Raw genomic sequence first — 19523 nt, forward strand, 5'->3', positions numbered from 1 at the left:
CGCCGCGCAGGCGCGGTGAGCCGGCTGGCGGAACGCGAGCGCTGAAGCTGACCGGAGCGGGGGGGAGGGGCGAGAGGAAGGCGCGCGCGGGAGAAACTGGGAGTGTGCGCTCCCGGCGCGGAGTTAAGGCTAGGCCAGAGTTCGGACCCTAGAGCCTAGAGGTTGCCACTGGAGGAAATGACCCGTCACCGTCTACTAAGAAGAAAATGATGGGCGCCCTGGAGAGAGATGAATTTTAACCGTAGCAAATAACATTTATAAAACAGTCTTCATTTTCCGTAAGGCATTTAAGACATCCACTCTGGACAAGAAGAAATGGGTCTGGACTTATTAAGAAACTGAGCAAAGTATGTGAAACAACTGTTTTCAAGAATAAGCAGTTAGGGACCTTTGTACCTGAGAGAAAAGAAACAAACAAGATGGGCCTTGTATCACCCTGGCCACCTGCTGGGAGGTAGTTTCCAGTTCAGAAGTACAAGGAGAACTCAGAGCCTAGGGTCTTGGGTAAAGACAGGGCTGACTGAGTGGAGAAGGCAGGGATTGAATTTGGGAATTTGAAGAGAGCAAGTTGGTTGGGATTTAAGAGGCAGAGTTCATGGAGAAAGCTTCAGAAATCTGCATAGGGGCACCCTTGCATCTTTAGCTGAATACAAATCAGTGAATATTTCATGTGAAACTCCTCAAGGCCAGGAAAGAACAATTATTGGGGAGCAGTAAGCCAAACAATTCTCAGAGCTCACACAGGACTTGGGAATCATTTGAATTCTCTGGAGCAGAAGTGGAGAGACTTCGAATTCATGGAATGTGCTATAGAGACCCCCAACGAGTCATGCCTTAGTAGTGAGGTAAACTTAGCTCCAGACTGGCCTCTAAAGGAAAACCATTGTAGCTCCTTCAACAGCTTAAAGACAAGCTCTGGTAGAAGCAAACTGCTCAGTAAGTAACTTAAGTGCCTGCCAAAGCAAAGTCTAATACTCTCTATGATAAAATCCAAGATTCAACAATATTAAATTCAACATATCAGGCATCCAGTCCAAAATTAATAGACATACCAAGTAGGAAAATATACAGTAAATAAAAATATATCAGGAGTTCTTGTTGTGGCCCAGCGGAAAGGAATCCGACTAGAACCACGAGGTTGCAGGTTCGATCCCTGCCCTCGCTCAGTGGGTTAAGGATCTGGTGTTGCTGTAAACTGTGGTGTAGGCTGGCAGCTGTAGCTCGGATTGGACCCCTAGCCTGGGAACCTCCATATGCCATGGGCATGGCCCTAAAAAGACAAAAGTAAAGAAGATTCAGTAGTAGGGATTGACTGATCATTTATCTATCCTTCAAATGATGGGCTTATACATTAGTACTGTTGCCAGTATCTGTGAGAATGCTAAGACACAGTAACCATTCAGTCATTGAACAAATATTTATTGAGCACCTTCTATGTGCCAGGAATTAGCATTGAACAAAACGAATAAAACTCTTGGCCCCACTGAGCGAGTTTATATTCAAGAAGTGGAATAAAGACAACAAACAGAAGAAATAAGTACAACGTTTACAGTATGGAGGGAAAATATGCAGGTAAGGGGAATGGGGGGATGCTCCTTGGTAAGATGGAGGTAACAGTTATAAATAGAGTGGTCCTGGGAGATCTTTCTGATGATGTGCTCTTTGAGCAAAGACCTGAGGGAGGTAAGGGTACAAAGTATGAGGCTATCTGGGGGAAGAGAATTTCAGGCAGAACAAGCAGCAAGTGAAAAGGCCCTGAGCTGAGAATGTGCCTGAGATGCTCAATACCACTATGTCCCATACTTTCCTTTGATTGTATGGTATTAGCATGTGAGAGACCCACATTTTGTAAATGTTGGCTCTGCTGATGCTCTCCCTGTACAGTGAGGGAGAAGCCCAATGATGCTAGTGCCTTCTGCCTAAGAAAATAAGTGCCCTTGTTGGACAGCTCAAGAACAAAGCCTCCGTAAGTGTTTCAGGTGTGGCACATGCCTAAAACAGAGATTCTTGAATCAGTTATTCTTTTAATAACCCCAGTGAAAAACAAACCTACCTTTCATTTAGCATTAATGTCCCTGGATTAATCCACTGTCCACTATAGATCTGTGTATTGAAATACCAGGTATTGTAAATTTTTCTAGGCTGAACTAAACATGTGTAGAGTAGAATGTCATTTGTTTCTAGGTCATTCACCCATGCTGCCTGGTGCCAATGTACATTTAGTTCTATATGTTTATGTTTGTATCTGAGTACCCTGCTCTGTTCCATTGTCCCTGTTGTCCTTGCCTCACTGTTTTTATTGCTTAGCTCTGCAATGTGTGTGTGTGTGTGTGTGTGTGTGTGTGTGTGTGTGTGTGTGTGTTTGGTTTTCTCTCTCTCTCTCTCTCTTTTTTTTTTTTTTTTTTTGTCTCCTTTGTCTTTTTTTTTTCTTTTAGTGCCAAACCCACAGCATATGGAAGTTCCCAAGCTAAGGGCTGAATCAGAGTGTAGCTGCCAGCCTACGTTACAGCCATAGCAACGCTGGATCCCAAGCTATGTCTGTGACCTACACCACAGTTCACTTCAACGCTGGATCCTTAACCTACTGAGCGAGGCCAGGGATCAAACCCTCAACCTCATGGTTACTAGTCAGGCTCATTAACCATTGAGCCTGCAATATGTTTTAATATCTTCTAAAACAAGTTTCTCCTCCTTACTCTTCTTTTTCAAGATTGACTTAGCTATTTATGGATTTTTGGTCTTTCACCTATATTTGAGGATAAACTTATTTGTCCTTAAAATCCCAAAAAAATTATCATTGAAATTGAATTCACTAGATTAATTTGAAGAAAACAGACATATTAAGTCATCTTTTGAAAAATATAACTGTTTATTCAGATCATGTTTTATAAAATTTTACAATTTTCTCCATAGAGGTCTTGTCCATTCTTGGTTAAGTGAATTTCCTAGATACATTATGGTTTTCGTTGCTGTTATAAATGGTATATTATTTTATACTATATTTAAATTTTAGTTTGGTTATTTATGGTGAGAAAAAGAATTAATTGATTTTTTATAATGCCTAAGCTCCCTTATAAATTTTAAGTTTTTTTTATTCTGCTGTTTTTTTCTAAGATGGACAATCATATTTCTATAAATGTTTTAACTTTACTTTTCCTACCTTTATACCCCTTTATCTTTTTCTTTTCTTACTGCATTGCCCATAGGCCTTGGTGATTTATAAATAGTAATGGTACCAGTTCTGAACTCAGGGGAGTTGCATATAAAAATCTCTATTTAATATAAGGTTTTTTGCAGTTTCCAAGGTCTTTTCCTTTAGTATTGTAAAAGTATTACTTTATTTTCTTCTTGTATCTGATGTTGCTTTGAAAGTCTGATATCAGCATGACTTTTGATATTTTTTTTTGTCTTTTTTTTTTTTTTTTTTTTTTTTTTTGCTTTTCTTTGGGCCGCTCCCGCGGCATATGGAGGTTCCCAGGCTAGGGGTCGAATCGGAGCTGTAGCCACCGACCTACACCAGAGCCACAGCAACGCAGGATCCGAGCCGTGTCTGCAACCTACACCACAGCTCATGGCAACGCCGGATCGTTAACCCACTGAGCAAGGGCAGGGACCGAACCCGCAACCTCATGGTTCCTAGTCGGATTCGTTAACCACTGCGCCACGACGGGAACTCCCGACTTTTGATACTTTTTAAATTATCTGTTCCCTTTGAGAACTCTGCATATTTTATTTTTGTCATTGATGTGCTTAAATTTCGCTATAATGGATCTAGGTAGATTTTTTTTTTTTTTGGTCTGGTTTTCTTTGATTTCTCTTAATCTGAAATCCTTTTTTTTTTTTTTTTTTCTGTCTGTTTGTCTTTTTAGTGCCACACCCACGGCGTATGGAGGTTCCCAGGCTAAGAATCTAATTGGAGCTGTTGCCACCAGCCTACACCAGAGCCACAGCAACACCAGATCTGAGCCTCGTCTGCAAACTACACCACAGCTTACAGCAACAACGGATCCTTAACCCACTGATCGAGGCCAGGGATTGAACCCACAACCTCACAGTTCCTAGTTGGATTCGTTTCCCCTGTGCCACAATGGGAACTCCCCATTTTTCTTTAATTTAGGAAAATTTACCATTTTCTCCAATTTTTCCCTACTCTCTATTTTAACATCATAAAATTTAAATGTTGGCATTATGCTTCTGCCTTCCATATTCTACATATTACTTATCTTTCCTTTTATGGTTTTCATATTTTTTACTTTTTTTTCTGCAGCCACCTGAGGAAGTTCCTGAATCTGATTTTACAAATCTCTAACTTACTCTTTAGCTATATTCTCTGTGCCATTTTTCCTATTTATTGTACTTCCTGTCCAAATATTTTATTTAGTCAAAAATTAACTCAGAGACCTTTAGTTAATTTGCTTCAGCAGTTTAGTCACATGAGAAGGCAGTCATTACAGGCAAAAACAGGATTTAAAAAACAAAAGAGAGAGGGAAAAGGCCACAGTCTGGAAATAGTGATTGGTGTGCACATATTTGGGGTATACTGGTTAGCCAGCAGCTTGAATAAGCCGATAGGCGTATCAAAGAAAACAATTTCAGTAGTTTCTGGATTTTTGGAAAACCTTAAGAATTTAATGAGGCAGCCTCATATTTACATTTTTTAATGATTTTTGTTCAGATTGCTAATATCTTCGTTAATATTTACTTCAGCTTATTCATCATGCATCTTTGAAATTCTTGGTTCATCTGTTCTAATTATTCTGATTCAGTTGGTGTGTGTGATTCAGTTTGTTGTTTGCATTTTGTAGTCGCTTTGCTCCCACACAGGTGCCGGGTTATTTTGGCCTGTGAGCTCATGTGCCCTGGGAGTGTCTGGTAATGTGGATTGAGGAGGAATGTGTGACCCTTGAGATGAATTTAAGAAGGAAGTCAGTGAGCCCTGTCACCATCACCACAGAATTAATCACTCTCATTTGTTGTGACTCCATCTGGCAGCTCTGTTTAAGGTTACACTTTTGGTCTCTAAGGAAGAAGTCACTTTGAGGGACCAACCCCCCCAGGGCATAATCCATCTACCCTGGAATTTAGAAGGGGAAGAGCAAAGAAGTTAGCGTCAAAGGGCGGTCAACTATACTTATTTTCATCAACCCCTCTCCCTAGCCAAGTTCGCTAATGTTCTACCCTGATATAAGTCATGGGCAAGCTACAGATGTTGCTGCTGGTTTCTGCCTTCTTTCAAGCCTTCTCAAGGCTGCTTCCGGTGCCCACCACCCCAGGCAGAGCCCTCATCCCCCTCAGATAAAACATCTACCTCCCACACTTCACAACTACCTTCAGACTGCCAAGGAGTTTCCTGTTTTGTTGGTGATGTTATTATTAATTTCTCAAATTCATGTTTTTCCTTAATTCTAGAATTTTTCCAGGGGTCATGGGAGAGAAAATAAGTTATGAAGCTACATTTTTTTGTCTAATATTAAGATAAATGGTATATTATTTTACCAGAGCTGCCATAATTAAGTACCCCAAACTGCGTGGCTTAAACAACAGGAATTTATTTTCTCACAATTCTGAAAGCTAGAAGTCCTAGATCAAGGTGTCTACAAAACTGGTCTCTTTGGAAGCCTTTCTCCTTGGCTTGTGCATGGCCATCTTCTCCCCGTCTTTTCACATTTTCTTCCTTCTGTAACTGTCCATATTTCTTTGTTCTTACAAGGGCATCAATCATATTGGCCCACTCTAATGACCTCGTTTTAACTTATTTATCTCTTTAAAGACCCCTGTCTCCAAACACTTTTGAAGTACTGGGGGTTGGGACTTCAGCATATGAATTTAGGGAAAAAACAGCTCAGACTATAATGTAGTATGTTTGTTTTTGTTTTTGTTTTTCTTGTCTTGTCTTTTGTCTTTTTAGGGCCGCACCTGCAGCATATGGAGGTTCCCAGGCTAGGGGTCTAATCGGAGCTATGGCTGCCAGCCTATGCCACAGCCACAGCAACACCAGATCCAAGCCACATCTGCAACCTTCACCACAGCTCACGTCAACACCGGATCCTTAACCCACCAAGCGAGGGATTGAACCCAAAACCTCATGGTTCCTAGTTGGATTTGTTTCCACAGCGCCATGACAGGAACTCCTGTCTCATAGTTTTAAAATTTATTTTTGGAATTAGTAGCAAAATAGCATTCATACATTGACATTAGTGGCTATAACTAAGCCTTTTTGTCTTCACTTTTTAAAGTTTTATTGAAGTATAGTTGATTAACAAGGTTGTGATAATTTCTGCTGTACAACAAAGTGATTCCGTTATACATGTACACACATTCATTCTCTTTAGATTCTTTTCCCACATAGATTATCACAGAATATTGGGTAGAGTTCTCTGTGTTATACAGTAGGTCCCCACTGGACAATCATTCCTTATACCTCAGTGTGCATATGCCAATCCCAAAAGCCTGTTTTATTAAAACAATTTTTTATTGAGGTGTAGTTGATGTACATAAGTTACAGATGTACAATCCAGTGAGTCACAGTTTTTAAAGGTTATATGCCATTTATATTTATATAATGTTGGCTTTATTCCCTGTGCAGTGTATCTTTGTAGCTTTTTTTTTTTTTTTTTTTTTTTTTTGTCTTTTTAGGGCCACACCCGAGGCATACGGAGGTTCCCAGACTAAGGGTTGAATGGAGCTGTAGCGGCTCACCACAGCGACCACAACTTGGAATCAGAACCACCTCTGCAACCTTCACCACAGCCCACGGCAATACTGGATCCTTAACCCACTGAGCGAGACCAGGGATTGAACTTGCATCCTCATGGATACTTGTCGGGTTTGTTAACCACTAAGTCACAACGGGAACTCTGTGTAGCTTATTTTATATATAATAGTTTGTATCCCTTAATCCCCTACCCCTGTATTGCCCCTCCCCCTTCCTTCCCCCCACTGATAACCACTAGTTTGTTCTCTATATCTACGAGTCTGTTTCTTTTTTATTATATTCACTGGTTTATTGTATTTTTTTAGATTCCATATATAAGTGATATTATACAGTATTCATTTTTCTCTTCTTGACTTATTTCACCTATCTTAATATCCTCCAAGTCCATCCATGTTCTTGCAAATGGCAAGATTTTATTCTTTTTAAAGAAAGAATGTATGGAGATATATTTATATATACATAAAACATAAATATCACATTTTCTACTCTATGAATATATATGTGTGTATATATATATCGCATTTTGATATGTCATGTATATATATGTGTGTGTGTATATATATATATATATATCACATTTTCTTTATTCATTTATCTGTTAATGGATATTTACATTGCTTCCACATCTTGGCCATTGTAAATAATGATGCTATGAACATTGGGGTGGATATATCTTTTGGAATTTGTGTTTTTGTCTCTTTTGGATATATACCCTGTAGTACAATGGCTGGATCACATGGTAGTTCTATTTTTAGTTTTTTGAGGAACCTCCATACTGTTTTCCACAGTGGCTGTACCAATTTACATTCCCACCAACAGTGTACAAGAGTTCTCTTTTCTCCACATCCTCTTTGTTATTTGTATTCTTTTTGATAATAACCATTCTGACGGGCATGAAATTATATCTCGTGGTTTTGATTTACATTTCCCTGATGATTAGTAATGTTGAACATTCTTTCATGCGCCTGTTGGCCATCTGCATTCCTCTTTGGAGAAATGTCTATCAGATCTTTTGCCCATTTTTTTCATTGCATTGTTTTTTTGATGTTGAGTTACATGAGCTGTTTATATATTTTCTGTTGTAACCCCCTATCAGGCATATCATTGCAAATATTTTCTCCCATTCAGTAGGTTCTTAAAAGCTATGGCACAGTGAAGGAAACCATAGCTTATTTGTCTCATTTTGACTTCCTCTCTTACCAGCTAAGGTTCTACTCCATTATCATAACTAAATCTCTTGGCAATATCCTAAATTTCTTTCCCCGACTAAACCCCCATGACGATAAGTCTGTCTGCCTTCTTCCTCCTTTTCCAGAGTTCTGAGAGATGCCTGGGGGAATCACAGAACAGGCCAATCAGTGCCATGATAAATAAATAGTCACCAACTTCCCTAGCAACCCTATCATGCTTCTTGCCTCATCTTGCTTTCCCTCTGCACAACAACTGCAAACCTCTGCTCTCACCTCCAACTTCCCATCTACTTCCCCACTTACTCTCACCAGACAACCAACAGACCTCACCTTCTGCTTCACAAAGACAATAAAAACTTTCTGAAGAAAACTGTTTTAGCTCTCTACCACCAAATCTTCACCTACCCATGGCTGATTCTGTTCTGTTTAATATTTTGTTCATCATACATTTTTTGCATTAATTTTGATCTATTTAGAGATTGTACTAGTATAGTATTTGCCTTAATTACTAAAGTGCTTTTTTTGGTGCCTCAAGTTTTGTGCCCAAAGTGAGTGCCTCATTTGCTTCGCCCTAGTCTCAGCCCTGCTCCATCCCTCCCTCCTTCCTTCCTTCGTTCTCTGTAGACTATCACCATATTCTCTGATTTTTGCAACCCCCACCTTCTCAGGAACTTTGACTTTTGTGCTGTCCACTCTCTTCTGTATTTTCAATCTTTTTCTTGCAAATGGAGCTTTCCTTTCTGTATGTAAATGGGCTCAACTCAAAAATTTTCCAACTTAAAAAGCCAAACCAATGTGCACATGTATAACTGAGTCACTTTGTTGATCAGCAGAAATTATCACAACATTGTAAATCAACTATACGTCAATAAAAATGGAAGAAATAAAAATCAGACACCCCCTTCAACCTCAAAACACCTGCAGCTGCTGCTCTCTTACTCTCTTTTCCCCTTCAGAGCTAAACCTCTAGAAAGTAGTGACTCTATTCCCACACATCTATTCCCCACAGAGCCTAGTCTTATTTGGATTCCACCCCTACAGTCCAAGGCCCTTACTTCTCTGTTGAGGTCATCAATTATTTCCATGTTGTTAAGCCCAGCAGCTCTTATCAGAGCTCATCCTGCATGACCCTGCAATCACATCCAACATTGTTGGCCATAATTTATTTACTGAAATACTTTCTTACTTCGGTCTCCATGACAACAAACCTTCCTGGTTTTCTCACTCCTTCTGGATATTCCTTCTCAGTCTCTCTGGTCAGTTCCTTTTTTTTTTTTGCTTACATGGCATGCAGAAGTTCCCAGGCCAGGGATCTAACCCGATCTACATCAGTGACAATATGAGATCCTTAACCTGCTGACCCATTAGGGAACTCTAGGTCAGTCCCCTCTCATATTCAGTCATTTAATGTGGGAATTTTGGGGGCTGAATTTTAGAACTTCTCTTATATTCTTTTCTCAGTGTAGACTTTCTTAGCTGTTCCTATCTATTCCTAGATGTTCTGATCCATTCATTTAGCTTTGTTTACCATCAGCTTGCTAATAACTCCAAAAACTTATATTTCCATCCAAGATCTTAATTTTGAGCACCAGATTCACATGACTAATTGCCTACTCATGATACCTCAGAGTAAAGGCCACACATCCAAAGTGAACTCATCATCTTCCCACCAAAACCAACCACTACTCTGTCATTTCTTTTCCCACTAAATGCTTCTAAAAACCATATAGTTGATTATGCCAGAAATAATGAGATTAACTTTTGATTTTTCATCTTCTTCACCTTCCTTATTCAAGAGGCTACAAGGTTCAGAATGATCTGGGTTGTGCTGACCGCTGCAAGTTTAGCAGGAAATATCTTCTATCTCCTTCCATAGTTTTTCAGTACCTCAACATCCCCTGGTTATTCTTTACTGATAGCTTTTCTAGCCTGTTATCTCCTGCTGTGGCACAGCAGATTAAGGATCCAGCATTGTCTCTGGAGGGGCATGAGTTCGATCCCTGGCCAGATGCAATGAGTTAAGGATCCAGCATTGCTGCAGCTGTGGCATAGGTCACAGCGGCCGCTGGGATCCAATCCCTAGCCTGTTTTTCTAGCCTAATTGCTCTCATTCTTTAGAGAATGTTTCCCTTAAACCCCTAGATTTGGTTGGATTCTGCTCTTTATGAAATCTGCTTCCTTCATTGGCATTTTTTTTTTTGAATAAAGATTTGACTGTGTAAGGAAAAGACCTTAAATAGCAGTGGCTTAAATGACATAGAAGTTTTCCTGGGAAGTTAAAGCTTGGTTCTGTAATGCAAAGTTGTCCAGGGCCCAGGGTCCTTCTGTCTTGTTGCTCCACTGTTCCTTGTATGCTGTCCTCATCCCCATGTTCTAGAAACTGGGGATTCTGTGTGCATTCTAGCACACAGTGGAAAGAGGGAAGAATTGAAAGGGAGAATGTACATTTCCTCTTAAGGTCATACCCAGAAGTCACACTCATTATTTATTCTTATATCCCATCTGTTGAAGCATAATCATGTAACAACACACTAGCTATGGAAGAAGCTGAGGAAAATGTTGTTTTAGTTTTAGGGGTAGTTAACTATGAAGAGTTAAAAGTCTATTATTGTTGAAAAAGTGGAAGTCAGATATTCAGACAACTAACAGTTTCTGCCACAATCCTGGTGAAACACACATATTCATGCACACCCTTCTACCTGCACAGAAAGCACGATCATCCCCCCTCCCCCCCGCCCAGTGGAGATCACCCCAGATCCTGTTCAGCTGGTGCATCCAGCTCAATGCCTATGATCTCTGGGTGATGTGCCTTCCTCTCCAGGCTCAGATGGGGCTCTTCTTGGTCCAGCCGCTTACAAACCAAAGGACAATTAACTGCTCTGACCATAGCCAATACAAAATAGTGGGAGCAGGATAACTGGGATTTAAAAAATGTTTATTTGGTCAGAGAAAGAGGAGGAAGAAGAGAAGAGAAAGAGGAGGAAGAAGAGGAGGGGAAAACATAGTCACAGAAATGACCAATTTCTGCTGAGCAGGAACTGGAAAGGCTCCATGAGTTTAACTGGTTGAACACTGTTTCTGCTCTCAGAAGGATGGGGAAGGGAGGGAGTGTCTTCTATGGTTCTCATCTGGTGATATCCATTTCTCTTATATTCTCTTGGCATGAACTTCTTTGCTATGTGAAACATTTGGAAACTTAAATAATTTTATTCAGTTTAGATATAGATGTATGCCATTTATATGATTTGTGAGTTAAATAATGCCTTGTTCTAATAGTTTGTCTTCTTGTATGGTATTATGCAGTTGCTTTAAACACTTGTGAGAACTGATACAAATCATATCCTGTCTCATCCTGAACACAAACCAACAAGGTCCCATGCTCTGCCCACAGCATCCCCATGTATAGCCTTGCTGACAAGCACTGACCAGTGTGACAAATCAGTGTCAAGGGAGTATGTACAAATTTTGATGCTCTCATCCAAGAAAGTTTATTTTGCACATTCTATATGCCTTTGTTTAAAGAAAAATGATTAAAGCTACGCATTAAAGAGTTATTTTGAATTTGAGCAGAAGAAACTCAATTTGGGTTTTTTGGTATATAAAATAAAATGGATTTTTTGTTATAAAGAACTTCAAATGTTTATTTACAATTTAAATTATGTCATTCATTTGAAGGTTTTTGTAATTCAGCTGGGTCTGATTAAGAGATAAGAAAAACAAAGTAAATGTTAGAAATTAGTTGTATTTTTAAAACATATGTAGGAGTTCCCTGGTAGTTCAGTGGGTTAAGGATCCTGTGTTGCCACTACTATGGCTCCTGGTTACAGCTGTGGCACAGGTTCTGTCCTTGACCGGAGAACTTCAGCATGCCTGAGGCATGGCCAAAAACTTTTTAAAAAACGCATCTAATTTATATTTGTATTTTTGTTCAGCTTCGTAATGTTCCTGTATCGGAAACTTATCATCAAATGATTATATAATCAAATGAATCTATAATTAAAATTATAGCTTTTCTCTGATTTCCAAAAGTCATTAATATTAAAGTAGAAAAATTTTAAGGACAGAGAGATGCATTCCTCTTTAAAGAGAGAGGAATGCCCTCTCTTTAAAGGCCGCTCACCAGCTGTGCAAGAAGTTAGTTTCTTGAAATGCCACTAGAGGGCGATCAATTCAAAAAAGTAATCTATTTGATGTATAAATAGACGTCTATGTTGTGGAAGTGCTAACAGATTTTCAGTTTTAATATGAGAAGACAGCAAAAAAAAAAAAATTAAAAACTTTTATTTGGTAGAAAATATATCCAAATAAGTGTTCAGTTTTTAAGAAGGTTCATAACTACCCTTTTGTAAACCTAATTATATATTCCTGAATATAGCAAACACTTAGGTGCTGTAGATAGAACTTTGTCCTAAAATTTTAGAATTAATATTTTCTCCAGGAAAAGAAGCATATATAACAAATGGATTACATCCCAGTTTTTTTGTGTACCACACTAAAAAAATCTTCAAATGCTATGAGGTACAGGATTAATTCGGCTAAAGGCAAATTAAATCAGAAGAATGCTTCACAGAAGAACAGAACCTTGCAGAATAAGTAGACTCTTGAACTTTTAGATTAAGGTGGTGAATCGAACATGTGCATTTACTTTTCCTTCCTCTTGAGAAAACAAACACAAAAAAAAGTATTTTTAGGACCTAAACCCACACACATTGGATAGGAGATGAGACAACGGCAACAAAATTCTGGAAGCTGAAAAACTTATGGGTAAGTGGTAAGTCGTTTAACAGACCTGAGAAAACAAAACTCCAAGCTGTCAATAGGAAAAATGAGAAACCAACAATAATCACACAGCAAAATCTTCAAATGGCATGATCGTAGGTCCTTTTTTTTCTATTTTATTATTATTTTAATGATTTTTATTTTTTCCATTATATTTGGTTTACAGTGTTCTGTCAATTTTCTATTGTACAGCAAAGCGACCCAGTCACACACACATATATATACATTCTTTTTCTCACATTATCCTCCATCATGTTCCATCACAAGTGACTAGATATAGTTCCCTGTGCTATACAGCAGGATCTCATTGCTTATCCACTCCAAATGCAATACTTAGCATCTATTAACCCCAAGCTCCCAGTCCATCCCACTCCCTCCCCCTCCACTTTGGCAACAACAAGTTTGTTCTCCAAGTCCATACATTTCTTTTCTGTGGAAATATTCATTTGTGCCATATATTAGATTCTGGATATAAGTGATATCATATGGTATTTGTCTTTCTCTTTCTGGCTTACTTAGTATGAGAGTCTCTTGTTCCATCCATGTTGCTGCAAATGGTATTATTTTGTTCTTTTATGGCTGAGTAGTATACCACATTTTCTTTTTGTTAATGATTTTTATTTTTTCCTTCATAGCTGGTTTATAGTGTTCTGTCAATTTTCAACTATACAACAAGGTGACCCAGTCACACACACACACACACACACACACACACACACACACACACACACATTCTTTTTATCACATTATCATGCTTCGTCATAAGCGACTAGATATAATTCTCAGTGCTATATAGCAGGATCTAATTGATTATCCATTCCAAAGGCAATAGTTTGCATCTACTAACCCCAAGCTCCCAGTCCATCCCACTCCCTCCCCCCTCCCTTGGCAACCACAAGTCTGTTCTCCAAGTCCATGCATTTCTTTTCTGCGGAAAGGATCATTTGTGCTGTATATTAGATTCCAGATATAAGTGATATCATATGATATTTGTCTTTCTCTTTCTGACTTACTTAGTATGAGAGTTTCTAATTCCATCCACATTACTGCAAATGGCATTATTTTGTTCTTTTATGGCTGGGTAGTATTCCATTGTGTGTATATATACCACATCTTCTTAATCCATTCATCTGTTGTTGGGGAATTGTGTTGTTTCCATGTCTTGGCTATTACGAATAGTGCTGCATAAAAAATGGATTAGTTATATGGGTGCATGTACCTTTTTCAAGGAAAGTTGTGTCCAGATATGTGCCCAAGAGTGCAATTGCTGGGTCATATGGTAGTTCTATATTTAATTTTCTGGGGTACCTCCATTCTGTTTTCCATAGTGGTTGTACCAATTTACATTCCTACCAACAGTGTAGGAGGGTACCCTTTTCTCCACACCCTCTCCAGCAATTGTTATTTGTTGACTTGTTAATGATGGCCATTCTGACCATGGTACCTCACTGTAGTTTTGATTTGTATTTCTCTAATAATTAGTGATGTTGAGCATTTTTTCATGTGCCTGTTGGCCATCTGTATATCTTCTTTGCAGAAATGTCTATTCAGCTTCCAGAGTGGTAACTATGCACCATCAAGGGGGCACCAGTCAGGGTCAGAGCAGTGCACCTAAAGAGACCTGTCATCACCACGACCCTGGATGCTATTGCACACTCTCCTTAACAAGTGAACTGAAAGTCCAGTGAACCTGGCCAAATTTTCATCTGTATCTGCTTTGGCTTGATGTAGAACTGATGAGGTTGCTTCTCTCTCCTCCAAGTCCTACTGCCATGTTAATTTAAGATACTCATTTCACTCTACAGAAATGTTCTGCTTTGAATTCTTGAGAGCTTGAAGTAGAACACAATGGAGGAAATACAGTGCAACTCTCCTATCTTATATAAGTTTAAATATATGCAGAATCTATCACTTGTTATTTTTATTGAGTAGAAAGTAAGCTTCTCAGGATAATCCATAGGATACTTAACTGTTAAAAACTTAGCAGGGTAGTGGAGAAACCACCTACAGGTGGTGGGGCAGAGGGGTGAGGGCAGATAGGGGAGCAATGTCAAGTTCCCAAAGGTTGTGGCAGTAGTGTATGCAGCAGCACCCACCATCTCATGCCAGCATCAGTGGTGGGCAAGTTGTGCATAGGGGGAGGAATCTTATGTCAGCGACAGCAGCAGTGGTGTCCTCGTTGGACTGGCTTGTGGTTCTGCTGGCAGCCCAGCCTCCTTTGACTCCATCACTAAGGCTGCTCCTCCAGCATCCTCATTTGAGTGGGAGCTCCCCAATAGCCTTTGAATAATGTTCTTCCTTCCTAAATTATTGGAGTTGAATTCTTTTTTTTTTTTTTTTTTTTTTTTGTCTTTTGTCTATTGTCTTTTTGTTGTTGTTGTTGTTGTTGTTATTGTTGCTATTTCTTGGGCCGCTCCCGCGGCATATGGAGGTTCCCAGGCTAGGGGTTGAATCGGAGCTGTAGCCACCGGCCTACGCCAGGGCCACAGCAACACGGGATCCGAGCCGCGTCTGCAACCTACACCAGCTCACGGCAACGCCGGATCGTTAACCCACTGAGCAAGGGCAGGGATCGAACCCGCCACCTCATGGTTCCTAGTCGGATTCGTTAACCACTGCGCCACGACGGGAACTCCGAGTTGAATTCTTTTACTTGCAAACAAGAGCCTTAGCAGACACAGTTTGGGGGTTTAGGGGCACTCTGATCTAGCTCTCAGGAGAGAGTGCATTCCTTTTCCTTGGATTTGCCTCATCACATTGGGCTGCTCTGGAGGCTTCAGCTTGGGGTTGGCGGGGGAGTCCCTAGAGGCTGCTCATCCCGCTCTTAGGGTGCAACTCCTTGGATTTGCTGTTAGCCTCTGCCAGTCCACTCTTTCACATCATTTAGCCCAGCTCACCCCTCTAAAAAGTTAGAGCAAATGCTTCTCTCTCTCTTCTCTCTCTCTCTCTTCCTGGTGGTAGGAAAGAACTGAAGTAAGAAATCAACACTCTCACCCTGTTCTTTCAGTTTCATTACCACAGATTGTCTTATCCCCTTACACCAACCTGGTCGACTATGCATTAGACATGAAGTTGCTAGTCCATTTTGCAGAGCTTTTAGGGCGAGAAAAGTGCTGGCTATATAAACCTGGGATTTGTATTTATAGAGTGTAAATGGATAGAAATTAAGATACAAGATATTCTGAGGGAAAGTAAATAAAGCCTAGTATGTGCTTTTGTGGAGGAGAATTAACAAGTACAGGTTCAAGGCTGGGAATGCCAAAGGGACTGGGAACAGATTCAGTTATTAACATTGAAAATCTATTCAATCCCCTCCCCTATATTCAAAGAAAAATCCCACCAAGAATACGAAGTGATTTTTTACTCCTTCATGGAGGAAAATATGCTGCGTATGAATCTTCAATCCAATATTTTTATTCTATTAATAATAAAATGATGATGATGAAGTAGCAGGTATTTATTGAATACTTCCTATCAAGCACAGTGCTAAGTGATTTTCGCATATTATCTTACTTAAGCCTCACACCTGTGTAAGGCAGGGGCCATAGCTAACCTCCTTTGACATATGACATTGAGTCTTAGATAAATTAACTACCCCAAGGTCATACTGCTAAATTAATATTACAGAATGAATATAGCATCATGGCCCATACCTCCTTTGTGGAAGCATTCATATGTATTTAATTACTTTGTAAAAGCTCTGGACTTACAAAAGGGGCAGATGTTCACTCTTTTGTTTCCGGTTGCCAAATTACTGTTCTCTACCTTGACTGCACATTAGAATCACCTGATGAGCTTGTAAAATTGATGCCAGGGTCCTACCTCTACCAATGAACTCAGGATGCCATGGCTATCAATTTAGACCAAGTTAAGCTAACTGCGTGGATTGAGATGGGAAAAGATTTGTCGGCTAAAAAAAAAAAAAAAAAAACTGCATACAACTTGGAGTTCTCGTTGTGGCTCAGTGGCTTAAGAACCTGACTAGTATCCACAAAGATGTGGGTTCCATCCCTGGCCCTGCTCAGTGGGTTAAGGATCCAGCGTTGCCTTGAGCTGTGGTGTATAGGTCGCAGATGCGGCTTGGATCTGGCATTGCTGTGGCTTTAGCATAGGCTGGTAGCTGCAGCTCCAATTCAACCCCTAGCCTGGGGACATCCATATGCTGCACATGTGGCCCTAAAAGAAAAAAAAAAAAAAACACATAAAACCTAAACGTTGTAAGTTATGTTTTATTCAGTGAACTTACTGAGGACTATAGCCTCTCAGGTAGCTCTGAGACACTGTTCCAAAGAGGTAAGGGAGGAGCCAGGACATATATATATATATAGAGAGAGAGAGAGAGAGAGAGAGAGAGAGAGAGAGTTATTGCTTGGAAAAAAGCCAAGTAGCTGAATATCAAAATATTACTGCTAGTCACACAGACATCTCCAATTAATGATTTTAGTGCTCTTCTATGTATGGGAAGATGCAAGAGTCTGGGGTGATTGAAAATATTTCTTTGATATGCATCTTAGCTACCTAAAGCCAGTATCCAGTTTTTCCTCCACCCTGAATTCCCCTCAAGAGGGCACTGTTTGTGGAGGAGGGGAGGTTGCAATGGCTGATGGCTTGATGGAGTGTGTAATTCAATGTCTATCAGAATGGCAGACAACACTCTTTGTTTATTGAAACAGCAGGCACCATTTTTTTTTTTTTTTTTGGTCCACAAATTGCATTGAAAATGTGATGGTAAGTTTATGGTTAGGAGAATATGAATTGGAGGGAGAAGGGGATAGGACTACAGGCAGCTTTTAGCTTCAATGAATGGGAAGTTAAGTGGTAGAGGCATTAGATAATGAAACAAATATAGGGTCACTGGTTTTCTATTTCATAACAAGATGTGTTATAAGTATCCTGAACCCCGAATTTAAAGGGAGAAAACTATTGAAATATACAGGTTAATTCTCAAAACGAATCTTAATGGGGACAGATAGTTATAAAATATGGACATAAAACTAAATAATTAGCTAAGACTTACTGGGGAAAAATGAATACCAAAGGGATTGGCCTAGCCATCCGTATTTTTAAAAGTCTTCCCACACTATCTCAGTGTGCAACCAGGGTTGAGAATTCTTACTTTGCCTCCATCCTCTTAATCCAGTCTCCCTGCTTCTCACAGTTCCATGTCACTATTTGATAGATTGCATATAGAATATGCTTGTGATTTATGCTATTTCTGGACAAGCAAATGGCACTTAGCCCTGAAGAAGGGATGCCATGCTCAAGCTGGCTTGATATGGTTTCTACAGACAGGCAGTTCTTTGAAGATGGAGAAGAAGAGAATACTGCATCTCATGCCCCCATTTCATTCAGCTCATCGCTGGCCTCATTGCTACTGTGTTATTCCCCATGACTGAGCTCCTAAGGCATCACCTGGCTTTGGGACCAGCTGCATTTACAAAATGCTTAGAAAAGCTTTTGGAGGCATAGCCCTTTTGTTTGTGAATAAACAAGTCATTTCAGCTCTTTCTCAAAGTGGCAAGGTCTAAGAATTTACTCCTTTCATTATGATCAATTTGATTTTAAGACAGTCTGATTTTTAGCAATTTCTCCTTCCATTCTTTGATTCACATCTCAAGTCAATGAATAAAATATATTAACATTATGATCCTCTTGGAGTCAGAGTTCTGTCTTTAGAACAGTGATAGGGTGGTTTGGAATTACCCCTAGGGGATGTTTTGGAAATCTGTGTGGGAGGGGGGATTAGTTGTCACAATATTGGGGTAGTGGTGTTGGCATGGAACTGTTCTATAAACTTTTGAATATTCCATCTGATAATTGTGTAGGAAAATCAAATAAACTGAACACCCTATTTATTATTCTATGAGCCTAGAACCCAATTCATGTTACCTATAAGGACAAAATATCTTTTGCATGGTTTTGATATACACTGAATTTCATGAATGCAACTACAATGTATAAAGAGAAATATTACACTGTTTTGCTTGCTTTACTAAGAGTTGTTTGTCATTTTGGAAAATCTTATCACCAATTTGGGATAATTTGCTTGCCATTATGAGACACCTGAATCAGCTTTAATTTGTGGCCGTCACTTTCACATGTGACTCTACGTGTCAGACTCTACATCCTGTCCCTGTACCATATTCTTAGTAATCATTTCCCTTTTATTTCACCTTTATATTTTAGTTAGAGCATTGTATTGATTTTTTTTTTAATTATGGTGTAGGTAAATGATATTAACTCTGAATTGCATTTTAGGAAGTGTTACAAAATACTCATTATAAAAAATGAGCACCATCACTCGTTATTAGAGAAATGAAAATCAAAACCACTATGAGGTTACATACACCAGCCAGAATGGCCATCATCAAAAAGTCTACAAACAATAAGTGCTGGAGAGGGTGTGGAGAAAAAGGAACCCTATTACACTGTTGGTGGGATTGTAAGTTGGTGCAACCACTGTGGAAAACAGTATGGAGATGCCTCAGAAAACTCAAAATAGAACTATCATTCGATCCAGCAATCCCACTCCTGGGCATCTACCCAGAGAAAACAATGACTCGCAAAGAGTGCTGTTCATTGCAGCACTCTTTTCAATAGCCAAGACATGGAAACAATCTAAATGTCCATCAACAGAGGAGTGGATCAAGAAGATGTGGTACATATACACAATGGAATATTACTCAGCCATTAAAATGAACAAAATACCGGCATTTTTAGCAACATGGATGGACCTAGAAATTATCATGCTAAGTGAAGTCAGCCATACAATGAGACACCAACATCAAATGCTTTCACCGACGTGTGGAATTTGAGAAAAGGACAGACTGAACTTCTTT

General features: G+C 39.5%; 1 long non-coding RNA gene across 3 annotated transcripts; it reads left to right on the forward strand.

The window, feature by feature from the left end:
• On the forward strand, positions 79 to 19076 carry LOC106508273. Of its 3 annotated transcripts, none has more exons than XR_001305011.2 (3): positions 79 to 936; positions 1444 to 1572; positions 18943 to 19076. It is a non-coding gene; the product is annotated as an uncharacterized LOC106508273 (long non-coding RNA). The 3 variants fall into 3 exon arrangements; XR_001305012.2 differs by having other exon boundaries at positions 79 to 347; XR_002339203.1 differs by lacking the exon at positions 18943 to 19076 and adding an exon at positions 1889 to 2327.

Source organism: Sus scrofa, chromosome 15 (assembly GCF_000003025.6).
Source record: "Sus scrofa isolate TJ Tabasco breed Duroc chromosome 15, Sscrofa11.1, whole genome shotgun sequence".
Taxonomy (NCBI): Eukaryota; Metazoa; Chordata; class Mammalia; order Artiodactyla; family Suidae; genus Sus; species Sus scrofa.